Source organism: Cryptomeria japonica, chromosome 9 (assembly GCF_030272615.1).
Source record: "Cryptomeria japonica chromosome 9, Sugi_1.0, whole genome shotgun sequence".
NCBI lineage: Eukaryota > Viridiplantae > Streptophyta > Pinopsida > Cupressales > Cupressaceae > Cryptomeria > Cryptomeria japonica.
This window is the reverse complement of record NC_081413.1, coordinates 274,808,178-274,825,499: the sequence shown is the minus strand read 5'-3', so window position 1 is coordinate 274,825,499 and position 17,322 is coordinate 274,808,178.

Below are 17,322 nucleotides of genomic sequence, written 5' to 3'. Positions count from 1 at the left end.
CCTCAGTCTAACAAACCATATCCTATCTTGCACGTCCTAACCTCTTGTGGGTTGGATATTCCCTCTTGGAGACACGTGGCACCTTTGCCACATGTCTTCTCCCCTTTGACACTTGCCTTCTTGTGGGCAATTTGTTAGAGATTCCTAGACACTGGTTACCACAGGGATGACACGTGTCTCTCTTTCCAACCTCTTTTCCAACTTTCTCAATCCTAGCCTTTGATATCTCCAAATTGAATCCCGACCGTCGATTCCTGCCACCTCATCTTTGGCCTTATAAATCCTATAAATTCACCTCATTTTGATCAATCAATCCTCTTGCATCTTAGTTTAAAACTGCATCATTACTCTAGTGAATTCTTTTTGAGCATTTAGTATATTTAGCATAATTTGAGTATCATATTATCATAATCTTGCATTTAATCTAGAATCATGTAGCATTTCATCATATGAGATTAGAGGAAGATGAGACATTTCAAGGGAGCATAGTTTGTATTTCTTAATCTTCATTTGCTTTCCATTTTATCAGTTGTCTCATCTATGTGTTTGTTTGTTATTGACATTATTTTTCATAGCACAAATAAAATTCATATGTTATTTATTTCTCTAATGCACATATTTAAATGTTTTTATTATTTAAATAGCTAATTTATTCCTCCTCTTAACTACCACTCACTTTGAGTTGCATTCACAATCACCTTTTCTAAGTGAGTCGATCAATCCACCTCACTCCCAATCAATTCACTTAACAACCTAGTCATTTCTCTTAATAAATCAATCAACTTAGTTGACTAATCAATCAATCCCAATCACATGAGCAATCAAGTCTCAATCAAATTATCTCAACAATCCTCAATTGTTGATCATTTTGGTGATCTTTTAATTTGAATCATCGATTGATATCATGAAATATATAAAAGAGAACTTAATCCTCTATCATCAACAACCACAATATTTTCTTGTTAATGGGCGAAGGCGAGATAATCCTTCTCAAATTCCAGATGAGAAGGTGGAATATAAATCTCCCGAGCATGGTTGGATTAAGATCAATTTTGACAAGGCTACACAAGGGAATCTTGGCCCCTCTGTGGCTAGTTGTGTCGCTTGAGATTGGAGGGGCTAGATTTTAGCATGGTATAAGTAGAGACTTGTCTCAGGCACTAACAATGTTGCACAGGTTAGGGTGACCCTTCTTGTGATCAACCTTACAAAAAAACTCTTGGCCTCATTGATTCATTTGGAAGGTGATTCTTAGATTATCAACAATGCGATAATTAAGGGTGGATTAAATAATTGGAAGATTGACAAGGTAGTGAAGGAAACTAGGGAACTTCTAATTTCATTCAACGAGTTTAAATTCTCATACGTTCTTCAATTGGCCAATATGAAGGAAGACAACCTCTTTAAGTAGGTGGTGGATTTAAATGTGGAGATTGAAGAGAAGATTTGGGAGCATTTTCGAGATTACAAAGTGAATGTTGGGTTGGACCTATTAGGTGGTAAGTAGGGCATAGTATTTTGATAACTTAATGATGAATGAATAGTACCAAACCAGTACTGAGAGGGGGGGGTGAATCAGTACAGGCAAAAACTCAACCTTAAACCAATTTGTCAACTAACACTTATGCACTGACAGGCAAACAACAGCACCGGTCCTTCAACAGAGTTCAACTGGCAAAACCTAGTGTAACTAAGACGAGCAAAGATGTGTTGACACTTATCTTCTCATATAGTCTAACTCTTCATTCCCATTTCACTCTAATGCATGAACAGACAATCTACCATCAAAGATGTACATATTACAACAAGATCAACATGCATCACCACTTAATCAGAAGACAATCATAACATCACACATGACACACATATTTTTCACGTGGAAACCCAACTAGGAAAAACCATGGTGGGGATGAATACCCACAAGCTTGTTTTTGAACTCTTTGGAAGTCTCCTTTGTTTGGAGCCTTGTTCGGTTAAAGACAGATACAATAGGTTCTGTTAGGAACCGATCCTGGTAGGGATCACCCAGTTAAGGGATGGCTACAATACCAGGTTAAGGGTTAAACCCCGTTAATGGTACCTTGTTAGAGGATTTCAAGAACTCAATAGCTAAAGGATATCAATAACTCAGTAGCTTCAAGTTACCCTATTAGAGGATTTTCAACAAGCTGGTTAAGGCTACCCTGTTAGGGTATTTCACAACTGTTGAAGTGGTTAGAGATCAACAGGTATATCAATGACCTGATAATAGCACTCAATGCCAATGCAGATCTGCTTAAGCTCCTCTTCACCTTTTGCACTTACACTCTGCAGATATGACTTCTCTCCTTTGGTCTGGCAAGAATCACGTATCTCTTTTCTTAGATACACACACACAAATTTTGCCAACAAACTCTGAAAGAATCACAACATCGACCTTATAGGACAACAGACAGGTTGGTAGCATAAACCCTAAACCCTAGACCTGTTAGGTTAAGGAATTGAAACGGTTCAATCTTGATCGTTGATCATACTGTATTGAATGCAACAGTCTTGATCCAATCTCAAGACATTCTGCATTGTTCATTTTCCACCGATTTCATGGCGGCTGATAACCCATCACACGTTATCACCATTTATAGACTTCGCACATTCCCAAGGTAGATAGGGATAGTCTTCTTCATGCAAGATCCTTCATGCGCACAAGGCTGACATGGCAACATGATCTGTTCTTTGTTATACTACTAACTCGTCACACAAAGATCATCAATTGAGTCACACAGGCTTGAGGTACTCCAACCGGAAATCCTGAAGTGGAAAATACCTACCAACCGGTACTCATACAAAGCTTCCATGTGTCGGTTCCCATGACTACATGCCGGTTCACCTTGAACAAATATACCGCTTTACTTTGGCATATATACCGGTTCTCACATATGCTGGTTCTCTCTTCATATCATATATTGACATCAATGACAACATACAATATCATTATGTCCTCATACTGGTTCACATAATACCAACATATTTGTCATTAATGATCTGTAGTGGATTACCACCATTATTTGTTTCAAGTAGAGTGTGTAGTTAAGTTTAGTGGCTGGTTTTTGTTGTGTTTACATGGCTTGTTGGAGAAGATTGTTTTTTTTTTGTGTTATTGCTTGATTGACAGGGGTTGTCTTGAAGGTGGTGAGTCACAATGCAAGCCATTTCTCTCTACAAACACTCAAGTACATCGTGGCTTTCTGGGTTAAGGTCATTGTGGACCAACTGAAGAGGATGTTCAAGATTAAAGATGAAGAATTCATTCATTGGGTAATGATGGTGCATGTAGAGTCATTTTTGGATGTGGTTCATAGATGTCATACTAATCCCAACATTTCCTCCATGTGCATGGTGCTTGGAGATGTGTTCTAAGGATGAGGTCTTTTGGTTGGTCTCGCTCTATGTCTGGGAGGAATTTTGTTTGGGTTTAGCAGTGCTCTTGATGCTTGCTTGGATTGGAGAGGGTTTTGTTGCTCTTGGTGGTGATTGATTGCATGTTGGGGAGGCTATCCCCCCTCTACAACCCTTCTTCTTGTGGGGTGCAAATCAGGATAAGGAAGATTGTAGAGTTGTGACCCAATTTGGTTTGGGGGAGATCAAAAACTATTTGCATATGGTGGAATATTGTGCTCGTTGGGAAGAGTTGGAGGTGGCTTCACAATGTGAAATGGGTTTGCAAGAGGTTTCGAGGAGGAAGTGTGGATGACTGCTAGGCTTGAAGAGTGTAGGAAAAGGTACCTGAGGGTGTAGGTGTATCTTCTAGAAGAGGTGATAGAGTGGTGGGTTCCTCTTCAACTGTTCAGGATGCTTGAGTTTGTTATTGGCTCTCTTTTTTTTGGTATGGTTGTTTTGAGTTGGTGTAATTAGTTTGCTATCTATGTTTCACATAGGATGTCTCATTTTCAATATAGTGTTAAGGGTTTGAGGGGCCTTCCTATTTTGTGTAATCTATTTTGTTAAATGGGTTAGGGGTTGTGCTATGATATGGTCTTTCCCCTGTGGGTGGCTGGCCTATTTTTGGATTTATGTTGATGGTCTAAGGCTATTTTGAAGTTTTTGGTGTACTCATTCTATAACTATACTACTTTTTAACTATTAATAAAATAACCTTTACCTATAAAAAACAACCACAATCTTCAAACTTTTGTGTGATCATGTTGCTAAGAAAAGTGCTACGATTTTGAGAGAAAACTTCATACATCACAAGATGGAGAAAAATGGAGGCCTCATGAAAGAATTCAACATGGGTTTGCATTTGCTATTGAATTTTCCCTTTTTCTGATTGTTTGCATTCTTTAATTGATTACATGTTGCATCCCTCATTTCTAACTTTGGAATTATGCTTAATATGCTTTTTTGATTAGAGTCATAGATATTAGAAAAGAACATTGTCAATGAGTCATGGGTTTGATTAATTGGATGTATACTTGTAGCATCTTGGACTTGGTAGAGTAAGGTCCATACCATCTTATTGATGTTGACCTAGAGTCATTTTGTCACCCTTGTACCAATAGGTAGTCAGGTATCCTTGGTTTGAGTTTATTTTCTTGATGTGGTGTTTATTTTGTTAATTATATCTCGCTTATTTTATTCTTGAATATGAGTGTGTGTGTTTGTGTGTGTTTGTGTATATATATATATATACATATTTTTACATGCATATATATATATATATACATATACATATACATACATATACATACATATACATACATATACATACATCTACATACATCTACATACATATACATACATACACACATATGTATATATATATTTCTTGTTGCCTTCAAAGATATTTTTTATGGATTGATGTGTTGAGGGATATATTCATACCCACATACATACATTGATAACCTACGCGTATGGATATGAATATATTCATTATTGCGTTAGATGTGTGTAATATGGGAAGTATCACAATATTATGTTGCACCTTGTTTTGAAAGACCACCGACCATGATCAAGGTGGCTACCATCTTGGTCGCAAAGGCCTTCTTGTATTAGTTGGACGTTATGCTAGAGGTATCGGTGCTTGATCACTGAGCTAACACTTCTTTAGCGGGCATTATTATTTATGTGGCATTCGAATCCTTGTTGGGGGTTGTCGAATTGGTCATATGAAATATTGTGTTGTTGCTATGCTAAAATCTTTTAGCTTTCTGTATCATGTTTGTTAGGAAATAGAAGGCATTTGGGTGACATTATTGTGTCTTGGTTGTGAATGAACTATTGCTTGGATTTTTTCTGCATTGAATAATGTTCAAGCCATTTGTATCAAGCTCGGTGGAAGTCTTGAAACCCTCTCTCTATCAAATCATAGGCAAGGGAAATGTTTTTGATATTAGAAGCAACCAAAAAAGGGGGCTGACCCCTAGGAACAATAAGGAGAATAGTGGAAGAACCACTGTCTGCATATAATCAACAGAGTTATAGCCTTTCACCTATATAAAAAACAATTATCATTCCATGAGAGTTTAGCATTAATAAAGTAGTAATAAGTAGAGTTTTAGACATATGCCATGCAGGGAAATTAACATAGAAATTCAAAACAAAAACATAGGCTAACGCTATCTACCCGCAGGCTACTAAACGTAAACAAAAAACCAGCTTTCCACCGCATTTAGAGAGTTAAGTATTCTTTTTCCCATGGATCCTCTTGGGGAGGAGCTTTCTTGCCCATTCCTTGGTGAGGAATTTAAACAGGCAAGGAAAATGTTACTTTGCCTCTATTTCTTGATTGATCTAAAAAACATTATTAATCATTATTAAATAATGGTCGTATCAAATAGAATGAGGATGCATGCTTGATTAGGTGAAGTTATTGATGAGTATGATCTAGTTAGTTACTCCTGATATGAATGATTTTGTTGTGAGTCATCGAATAGTGGCATTATAATCGCAAGGTTCTTCTCAGTATACTAAATAATAGTATCATTGTTAAGAGGTTTGCAAGCTCATTATCCAGACCATGAAGTATGTGAGGTTGTCTACCTTGTTATTATTTAGCTAAGAGAAGACCGTGTGTCTCGATTATTTTGTTATGTTTATCTTGGTTGAATTTAATTAAGTCGGTTGTATTTTATTGTTTTGTACTATGCTATTAAATCTTGGATGATATTAGACTGTATTCTTCAATTTTTTTGTTATGATATTTCATTATCAATGTAAGTCAAGGTCGACTGTGTCCTTGGGATAAATCTGTCTCGTTAAACTATGTACTTTTTTGTGGAAGTAAGCCAAACTTAGTCCGGGAATAAGTACCTTGAGCAGTTTGTTATAACTAACAATCCATTTTTAGTATGATAAATTCAACACCCCTTTACTAAGAATAACATATAATAGTCTCTCCATAGATGGAGTTGAACTATCACCATTTTGGATTAGTTTACCAATGGTCAGTTGGACCCTTGAGTAAGTTGCAAGTACAAATATCTTCTTTAAATAAGCCGAGTAAGGGTAGTGAACATGGATAACACTCTCTATCCTAATTATGAAAACCTTGGCTAAGGTGGTGCTACAGTCTACACGCGTTTGTCAATTCATAAGAGTCAAATACACTACTAGATAGAGTGTCATGCAAAGTTAGGAGGTGCCTATAGTGTATGGCTGGTTAGTTAGTGTAGATTCTAAATACTAAGCTTAGAGAGTCATTGGCATTTGTTATATCTTCAATCTTCTTCCCTCATGAAGGATCGGGCCCTTCCAGTAGGAAGCGACATGGGGGACTTAGGTTCCTGGTTGGGTGGAAAATCTTGTAATGATGCTCTCCCTCTCCCTATTGAAATGAGATAAGAATTTTTTCATCGAAAAGTTCAATACACTGTAAACCTTTAAACTCTTATCTCTTTTTACTTTTAGTTATGGTGTTGCTAGATGTTAGTTAATGTTTCTTTTTTATTGAATGGTTAGTTAGTTGAAGTCAGTTATTAACAATTTCAATTTAAGCTAAATATGTAATATATGAATTTATTTTCTTAGAATTAGTAAAAAGAATATATTTTTCTATTCTTGAACTTTTGGTTATTACATATGGTATTAAAGTTACAAGGGTCAACACTAAAAATTGGGTTGGCCACCTGGACTTAGATAGAAAACTGAACCCTAACCATTGATTTTCACAGGATGTGGATCTGACAAACACCCTGGAAGAAATCTCGATGCCTTATGTGTACCTAACTCTAGAAAAATTGGTGAAAGAGTGACTATCCATGTTGCTATTTTCTCTCTGATATGGAAACCATGGTTGAGGATTTTAAGAAGCTTCATAAAGAAAGGCATGAATGGATAGTCGCCAGTAAGGTGACAACCAAGGTAGTCATTTTGAAGGAATTCGAAATTGAAACTAAACATGTGCTTGAGAAATCCCTTGAGAAGAATGAAACCCTGGTTGAGTTTGTAAAACGTTGTGTACCCACCCCTAGATATGGAATTGATCCTTTCTTTGAGTTTAGTGATCAAGAAGAACCTATCATAGGAAGTGATAGCGACTCCTAAATGAGAGTCAAATAAATTTTGTAATTAATTGAATGTAATCAATTTTGGATTGAAAAATGAAGTTAAATTTTTGGATTGCATTTTTTTTTATTAAATTACACTCTTATTATAAATATGTTTAAATAAAAAATAAAGTTGAAATGAATCTAATAAGAAAAAAATAATTCTCTTCACCAGGAGGACAATTAGGTCATGGACAACTCCAGGAATAATAGGAGAGATTCTGAGGACACTAATGAACCCATGGAAATGATGAGGAAACTTTTGGAAGCCATGAATAAAGCCCAGTCAAGATTAGATGACCTCAAAAGGAAGTTTGAGAGTTAGCGAGAATCTAAGGCTGATGAATCTAAAACCCAATCTAATACTAATAGAAAAGAGCAATCTAAGACAACCTGACAATATAAGGAAGAATAGTCAAAGACCTAAGATTTCATACTAAGATGAATTAGTTAGCAACTGATCTGTCTAGTGACATAAAGAAGATCAAACCCCTAAATTTTGAAGGATTTATGTTAAGGGGCACTGCCGAGGCTTGGCTTACTAGGATAGAAAATATTTTCAAGATTCAAAATTACTCTGACAGTTCCAAAGCAGTTTGGGGTGCTTATCAACTTTTAGGAGAGGCCAACACTTGGTGGGAAAGTAAGTAAGTTGAGATGGGACTAAAGATAACAAAAATTTCATGGGAGAAATTTGTGGGAGTTTTTAGAAAATGATGGCCTCCATAAATATTCTATAACCAAAAACTACAATATTTTCAAAACCTCAAGCAAGGGGAAATGCCAGTCAATAAAATTTGGGAAAAGCTTACTAGGTTAATCAAGTACATGCCTCTTGTATATCAAGAGGAGAACTATCATGTCAAGAAGTTTGTTATGGGTATCAAACATAGGATAGGAGGGGAAATATGTGTACTTGCACCTAGAATCATGGACATGGCGTATGAAAAGGCAGTTAGGTAGGAACAAAAGGTAAAAAGGGATGACACCTTTCAAGATAAGAACTGCAAAAAGTTCAACTAGAATCAATCCTCTCCAAACTTTAAGAAGAAGAGTTTTAAAGGGAACAAACTTTCTCATAAGAGAGATAGGAAGGGATTCAACAATAGTAAATGAAAGCAGGGTGATCATGTCAACAAAGGTTCTGAAAACCGAGGACCACCTAGTAGATGTTTTACTTGTGGAGGAGACCACTATGCCAACCAATTCCCTACAAAAGTCCAAAGTAACCAACAACATCGAAACCCGTTGCCGCCCCAACATAGAGCATTTCAATAGAGGATCCATGCATTGTGTTCGCCTAAGCAATATGAACAATAACTAGACTAAAAGTCATAACTCAAGGATTGATCATCCATTTTGAGTAGCTATCATTTCCATGACCGAGGTTCATTTACTTGTCAACCTAGGGACGTATTACTTGAAATGGGTCCGCATTGTATATGCACTAAGTTCCAGTAAGAGTAATTCTACACTACCTAAAACAACTAAGTCTATCTGAAATAACAAGCTAAAATATAATTACTGTATGACTACATGAAATCTTAACATTAACAAAGGATTCTAACTAAACAACTATTTACTAAGTTCAGAGCTAACACATAGGAATTACTATGTTTGCCTTGGCTGCAGGAACATTCACAGGATCTGGTTCCAGTGGCTACAAGAACAGTTAGTCGCTAGAACATCTACTGCAATAAAGAGAAAACTTAATCTAATAAACACACAGGAATACTCACCAAGTGGGCCCCCTTGGATGAGTGTATCCAAACTTCAAAACATGATTCTATATACTCAGAATAACATAGATTTTATTCATTATCTCCAAAAGTCGATACAACACATGAAATGAGAGAAATGCTTCAAGTTTTGGAAAACATTGTCTAACCCCTATGAAAAGGTGCAGGTCTTTATTTAAAAGAAAACTATAACAAACTTCCTACTACCTAGATCACACCCATGAATTTAGGCGGAAATATTTATTATAGTGGAGAGAAGAAGTTAATCCACAGAAAATGTGGAACTCAGCTAAACCGCAACCAAGAATATAGCATGGCAGTGTTTACTAGATTGATGCTTGCTGGAGATAAATATAAATGAATCTGATATTGCCTTGCTATTACTTTGCCGATTCTTATGCACACCATCTTCTCTGTTGTTTTGAATATTCAACTGCTCCAAAATGTCTCCAACTGCTTCATGGTGCGACCCTCCATCTAGCCTAGCATAACCGCTTCTACAACAACTTATTTACTCCTGCAATAATGGTTAGAACACAAAAGCATGCATATATCTATTTCCATTAATTATGACATTTATACATCCATGCATGACATCACCATAACAATCCACATAACTATAGGAATACCAAGTCAAAACAATACAGAGTTTAGTGGGTTTGGCTAACATTCAAAATGCACATAATTAAAAATCTAATACATCACATGACCTAAACATTGTCCCAATATGCAACCTAAAACATAGGAAAAACTGAAATCAGTCATAGAAATAAAAGAGCTATTATTTTAGCTCATCATTCCCCCAACCTAATGTCTTGCTGATCCTCCAACAAGAGAAAAATTTCTTATTCGGGCACTGACTCGTAAATCGCCTATGGTTCCTTGTCCTGTACCTCTTGTAGCCAAGTTCCAATAAAACCCTTTCATCTTTTCCAGCCTATTCCACCTAGCTTCCTCTCTGGCCTCTTCATATGGTTTGTGTGTAGCCCCGCATCCCATCAATGGCCACATAAGGATAGGTGGCTAAAATATCAAGGGTAGCCAGTTATTGCTTTTTGTCCTACCCAAGTGGATATACTTGGGAGCTCTTTGTGTGGTTGCATGATAATTAGGCAATGAATGGGGTTCACCCTGCTTTAGGTCTTCTGGAAGATTGTTCCAATGTTGAACCATACAATCAACTACAACTTGATTCTTATTTCTAACCAAATGATCATATTCCTAAAATGCTTCCTCTCTCAATGGTAAAACCTGGCTTCTGACATCGGGTCTAGTCAACAACGTTTTCCAGTCATAGTACATATGTCGTGGGTTTTTAGCCTCAGCTCTGAGTGGTAGTGGGTAATAAAACTCCAAATTCCTATGCGTTCTAGCCCGTGTTCCCATACTGATTCCATTCTGTATCCACGACATCAATGCTTTTAATTGAATATCATCAATATACATTAAGGGATTCCATTATTGTCAGAAGAGACAACATAATTATGCAAATAAAATTCACATAATGAATTCTTAATGATTGCAGGAGAGTTTTGAAAAACATTATAAAATTCATGCAGAGTATCCAAAAGACTAAGATCCCTAACAATGTGATTTAGCTTGAAACACAAATATTGTTCCTTTAAATATAAAGCATAAAAACTTGGCATAGCCCTACACTGCATTAACTCAGGAACCATGTTTGCTACAGTGTCTACTTTGGTTTGCAATTCAATAATTTAATTGTCTCTCTTTTCAATTTATTTATGTTGCTTATCAATTATTCCCTATAGCCTAGCCCTTTCAATCTCCCACTATCTATAAAATGTAAGTGCAATGGATAAACTAGTGAGACATGAAGGGAGGCTATGAGTTGTTACCTGAGGGCTTGAGATCTCATCAACCAGTTCTTCAAACTTCTCTGCTACATGTGCCAAATTTGACAGTCTTTCGACTCCATTTCCTTCCTATGGTTGACCCTCTGTCTGACTTATGTGCCCTAATTTTGACGTTTCCACATAAATGACTTCACTCACATCCCTAGTTGCTTGAGTTCTTCTTTTAACCCATTGAATCCTTCTTAATTGCATTTATTGAGTGGTTGTAAGAGAAGTTGCTGCAGGAAAATTTTTCTTTACCTTGCGCTTTTTAGTTGTAGGAGAAACCTATGTTGCTTGAGGCCATTCTACAGTCTCTTCCTTTGCATCACCTTTTTCTTTTTCTTTTCCTTTTCTTCTAGAAGATGCTGCTCCACTTTGAGTTTGAATGGAGGGATTCTCAATATTTGGTTCAATTATCGTTTCTTCTGCATCAAGCAAGGCTTCTTCAGCAACAAGAGGTTCGTTCGTTGCAGAAACCCTAGGAGATGAAGGTTCTTCGATATTTTCCGCTTGGGATGCAATTTCTTCTGCAACAAGAACATTTTATTCCCCAAATTTCAAGATATCCTCGAACTCTCCCCATGATATTTGTGAGACATCTCTAAGAGACTGTTCTACCAATAATTTGATCAAGTTGTAATGACTAACATAACAATTACTACCCCTCAGTGTTTCCTTTTCACTAATGGAGATAAGATGATACAAGAAATTCAGAACATTCATCCTTCGGCCATGTCCCAGATGACTCAATAATTTAAAATGAACAGAATGCAGGTTGGAGTACCTACCATCACATGTTATATATTTCATCACATAAAATGCAACCTGTGCCCATTTTGATGGAAGATATGTTTGTTTAGTTCCTTTCTTGTCCACACTTAGAGGTTCATTAGTTGGGTGAGTAAACTCTACCCTAGAACTTCTTTCATCTTTCGCCTCAAGAAATAGTTCTTCGTCTTGCGCCAACCCAGTGACTTCGGCTATTCGCTGCACTATGGCAATGACCATTAACCCTTTGAGAGAGGCCTCTCCTTCACTGAATGTGCACATGAATTCATGAGCAATTTCCTCATTAAAATCCGTCAATTTTAAAATATAGTCAATCTACCCATAGGTCCAGAAGTAATGTTCACACTGGTTGTCCTGCAGCAAAGTGTCATGAACTATAGGCTCATGATGGATAGGGGCTCCTCCCATGGCTAATTCAATGGCTTTCAAAAACAATTACCAAAACAAAATGAAAGACTGAAATATCCTATAAACTTGAAAATTCATGCTCCGAAATCCTTTACTTCTTCTTCAGTACCTTCCATTAACTATGGTGGCAGGATGAACTAATCACTCATGCTATAGGATTTCTCATTTAAAAATGATAAAAAAAAATTAAAAAATTAAAACTCATTATTGACAAGGACACATAATTATGCAGCTCTTAAATCAAACCATAAAACATCCCCCCAACTTAAGATGACACGTGTCCACACATGTGAAAAAGGACAAAGGGAAGGGCATACAGATTATGCGAATCATATCTGGTAATAATCATAATGAAAGAATAACTGTAGAATTAAAGAAAAATAAATAATACACATACCTGTAGTTGTACTAATTAATGTTGTAATCAAACGATTAGTTATTTAGGATATGATATGAGGTGACGTGGAATGGATGATGCGACAAAAATAGAAATGAAATGGGATGAGTGGGATGAGAAAATTATTAGCGGAGAATAACATTTCCATAAAATATGGAAACGGTTATTATGAAGGCATGCATGAGGAATTTTAAGACTATGGACCAAGAAGGTCCCCTGCAGAAGCTACAGGAACTGCGTCAAGAATGGTATTTTCAGATGCTGCAGGAACTGCGGCAAGAAGGTTTTCTTCGGATGCTGCAGAAACTGTGGTCTGCACTTGGTTGTCAAATTGTTGCAGGAACTATTCTTTTGTTGCAAGCTTATGATAAAGGCATAGTCGATGACCATTGACCAAAAGTTTGAACTTGACTGGGTCTATTGTTGTCAACCTAACTGCTCCATTTTGAAAAACTTCATCTATTTCATATGGGTGCAATCAACGTGTCTGTAGCTTCTCCATAGTATCCTTGTTTCTGGAATCATATAGTAATACCCAATCGCTAGATTTAAATTTTCTCTCCTTGATATACTTATCATGCCATTTAACATGCTGATGTTGAATAATCTCTGTATGCTGGACAACTATTTTGTCTCATCTAGAGCATTCAAGTGCATGATGTGGTCTTTTTTGTGCTTTTGAGAGAGTCATATTCAATTGCAGAGTTGTCCTAAGAGTTTTATGCTTAAACTCAATGGGAATCATTGTTGTTTTTCTATAAACCATTTCAAAAGATGTAAAACCAGTTGTTGTCTTCCATCTTGTTCTGTATGCCCAAATGGCTTCAATAAGCCTATTTGACCAATCTTTTTTATGAAGAGCTACTGTCTTTGTAAGAATAGCTTCTAAATCCTTGTTTGTAATTTCTACCTGACCATTTGCTTGGGAATGATATGGAGTAGACTTCCTGTGTCTGATATTATATTAATTAACCAATGCTGCAATTAATGTGCAAGTAAACTATGGTCCTTGATCTGAAACAATCTCCCTTGGGAATCCATAGCATGTAAATATTTCTTCAAAGAGAAATTCAACTAATTTATTATCTCTTGCGTGTGTCATTGCTCTTGCTTCCACCCATTTTGTAACATAATAAGTGCATACTAGAATATAAGATTTCCCATTGGAAGGAGGATCAATTGGTCCAACAAATTCCAATCCCCATTTGTCAAATGGTGCAACTAGTATTTGGGGATACAATGGCATTTCATCAAATCTGGTAGGCCTACCCATTCACTGGCATCTATCACATTTTCTAGTATATTGTGCTGCATATTTATACAAAGTTGGCCAATAATATCCTATGCTAAGGATTTTAAGTGTTGTTCTTTTAGCAGCAAAATGTCCTCCACATGGCTCATCATGATAGGTGTGAATGATATCATATGTTTCATCCTCTCTAGCACACATTCTCATGACTTGGTCAGGTCCAGTATAAAATAAATAATCAACAATCTAAGAGAAATTAAATCTTTTCTCAACTAGCAACCTTCTTTCTTTAGTCAAAAAAATGAGAAGGCGTCTTATTAGCAGCTATATAATTTGCAATATCGGCAAACCGGGGAGTGTGAGCTTTTATCAAGAACAAATGCTCATCTGGGAAAGAATCATCTATAGCTACAGGATCATCCTACAATTGAAGCCTAGAAAGATAATTTGCAACTAAATTAGCTTTACCTGGTTTATCAACAACTGTAATATCAAATTCTTGCATCAATAGTAACCATCGAGCCAATCTTCCTGTAATTGAAGGCTTGTTCATGAGATATCTAATTGTTGTATGATCAGTATGCACATAGATTTGACATCCCGTGATATAATGCCTGAATTTGTTAAGTGCATAAATTACTGCCAACAACTCCTTCTCTGTGACAGTATGATTAAGCTCAGTTCCCTGCATGTTTTTCCTGATGAAATAAATTGCATTCTCCAAATTGTCCATCTTCTACCCCAAAGATACTCCTATTGCATAGTCTGATGCATCTATATGGATATGAAAAGGCAATGACTAGTTCAGACCCTTGAGCACTGGTGCTTGTGTTAAGGCATGTTTGAGCTTCAAGAAAGCTTCATGGCAAATAGAAGTCTAGTTAAACTCCATATCCTTAGTCAAAAGAGAATATAAAGGTCCTACAATTTTACTAAAATCCTTAATAAACCTTCTATAATATCTAGCATGACCAAGGAAACTTCGGACATCCTTTTGCTTTGTGGGAATAGGGAGGTTTTGAATTACTTCAATTTTGGCTGGGTCAACCTGTATTCTAGTTATAAAAATATGATGACCAAGAACTATGCCTTCCTGCATCATCATAAAGCACTTTTCACAGTTCAATGATAAATTGTAGTCTTCACACTGATAGTTCTGATACTTAATGTAAGTATAGATGCCAATAGCTAACAAGATGAGAGGGGGGGGTGAATCATACAAAATATAATCTTCCATAAAAACAACAAATTCAACCTCGGTAACTTATACTTCAACAATATAACCAAAACTGCTAAACATGCAAACTCATAAGCATATAATCATCATAACACTCATAACACCAGATTTAACATGGAAACCCAAATAGGGAAAAACCACTGTGGGATTTTGGACCCACTAAGAAATATACTCTTCAGAGTATGCTCGGTTAAAAGCAAATCCTGTTAAAGATTACAAACACATTGCTAGATGTGACCCGGTTAAGGGATTTCCCTCAGATCTGTTAGGATCTTCACTTTGTTAGAAGTGACCTTGTCAAAGGATTTCAAACACTCATTTAGAATGTTACTTTGCTAGAGGGTTTACATATAAGACTGTTAAGTCCACTCGGTTAAGAGATTTTCTATCACTTACAAAATAACAGTAATACAAATCTATTTGCAACTTCACATCTAAAATGCTAAAGCAGATTCTTATTTTCTCAAAACAATCTAGTCATAAGACTTATCTTGTCCCTCTGCTGGGCTCTCTACTCTGTTATTCAAATAGGTCTTCAAGCTTCTATGCTCGGTAATCACTATGTAGCATCCCTGTGCATACACTTGCCCACATACATTGTTTATCAACAATTCCTCATTTATAAACAATTGCTAACCGCTTAATCTCCTTGATCACATTTCCCATGATCAATCTTAGCCATCAGATCTTCAAACTTGACTAGGTTTAATGTATCCTTTCAATCTGAAAATGTTTTACCTTGCCTCGGGACTTGCAGTCCTTTCTTTGAACTTGCACAAGGTTATTGAGGTTCAATCTGCACTGTAGATCTTCCTACGGATTTTCCTTTGCCATAGATCCTTAACAAAATTCATGCACGGCATACCAATCATTTATACATCTCCAGCTAATCATTGTCCTTCATTAAATAATGCTTTTATCCATCCCATGCGCACTTTCATAACTTGGTTGCAACCCGGTAAATACTAAACTTTACTCGGTAGACATTTCGCCTTCATTAACCGATATCGATAACCTTAGGGTTTACCGACTAGGTTCCTTAGGGTTTACTGACTAGGTTCTCTGCTCGGTGACATAGTATAGTATAAACCTTACAATCAACAACATATGCAGGACATCAAAACAATCTAAAACATCATGATCTCATCATTGTCTAACTCGGTAATAGTTGCCCATTGAATAACTTATTTCTCCCCTTATTCATCACATTCTTTCTGTGTCTTTTACCAACATCTTAATTCTCTTCAAATTAATCTTCTCAAGATATGGCAACATCATATTGAATCAGATAATCAATCTCTTGACATCAATGACAAAATAATGTTATAAAGATAGTTATCATCCTTCTTCAGTTATATCAATAATCTTCAACAACCTTCTCAATATCCTTCATGAATATCAACAATCTCCTGATATTGAAATGCCAACAATCTTTCTTACTGTAATGCCAACACACACATCTGCAAAAATTTCTTCAAGTTATCCAATGCTTCTTCAAATTTTGAATCATAAGTGGTGAAATTGTCCATATAGATCTCCATGCTGTCCTGGGAAATATCCAAAAATATGCTTATGATTGCTCTTTGAAAAGTAGCTGGGGCATTCCACAACCCAAAAGGAAGAACAAAATATGCATATGTTCCCCAAGGGCAAGTAAATGTTGTCTTTTCTTGATCCTCGGGAGCAATTTGAATCTGGTTGTAGCTATTGAATCCATCCAAGAATGAAAAGTACCACTTCCCTACCAAGGAATCTAACACTTGATCCACAAATGGTAATGAAAAATGATCCTTCCTAGTTGCTGAGTTCAAAGCTCTATAATCTACACATACCCGCTATTTACCTCCTTTCTTTGGAACTATGACCAAAGATGACACCCACTGACTATCCAATATAGGATAGATAAATCCAGTATTTAATAACTTTTGCAGCTCCTCTTTTACTATTTCCCTTAATGCAGGATTAATTCTTCGTTGTGGTTGTTTGAGTGGTCTGCAATCTTCTTTGATATATATACAATGTGTACAAATCATAGGATCTATTCCTTTCACATCTTTGTAATCCCATGCAAAAGCATGTTGATGACATTTGAGCAATTCAACTAGTCTTAGCCTTTGAGTT